Source organism: Galeopterus variegatus, unplaced genomic scaffold, assembly GCF_000696425.1.
Source record: "Galeopterus variegatus unplaced genomic scaffold, G_variegatus-3.0.2 Scaffold3016, whole genome shotgun sequence".
Lineage (NCBI taxonomy): Eukaryota > Metazoa > Chordata > Mammalia > Dermoptera > Cynocephalidae > Galeopterus > Galeopterus variegatus.
The window spans coordinates 252,555-252,890 of NW_007729127.1; positions in this window are offsets into that span (position 1 = coordinate 252,555).

Below are 336 nucleotides of genomic sequence, written 5' to 3' on the forward strand. Positions count from 1 at the left end.
GAAAAGTTTCCGGGACCGCGCTGCTCCCCCCCCCTCGCGCTATTGTCGGGGGTCGGCGGGGCGGAGGCCGCCCCCCAGCGGCGGGAGCCGGGAGCAGCCTCCGCACAAAGGCTGCGGCCCCCGCCCTCGAGACAGCTGCGGCGGCGCGCGCTCCCCGTCGACCCCTTCGCGGTCACCCGCGTCCAAAATCCCGCGGGCAGAGCCGGGCAGGAGGCTGGGCTCGGGAAGGGCCGTGTCCCTGCCGGGTCACTGCCAGGCACCTTGTGCCTTCATTAATTCACCACTTTCCTGAGCCAAACAATGAGCACACGCGCGCTGGAGAAGCTCTTGAGTGCT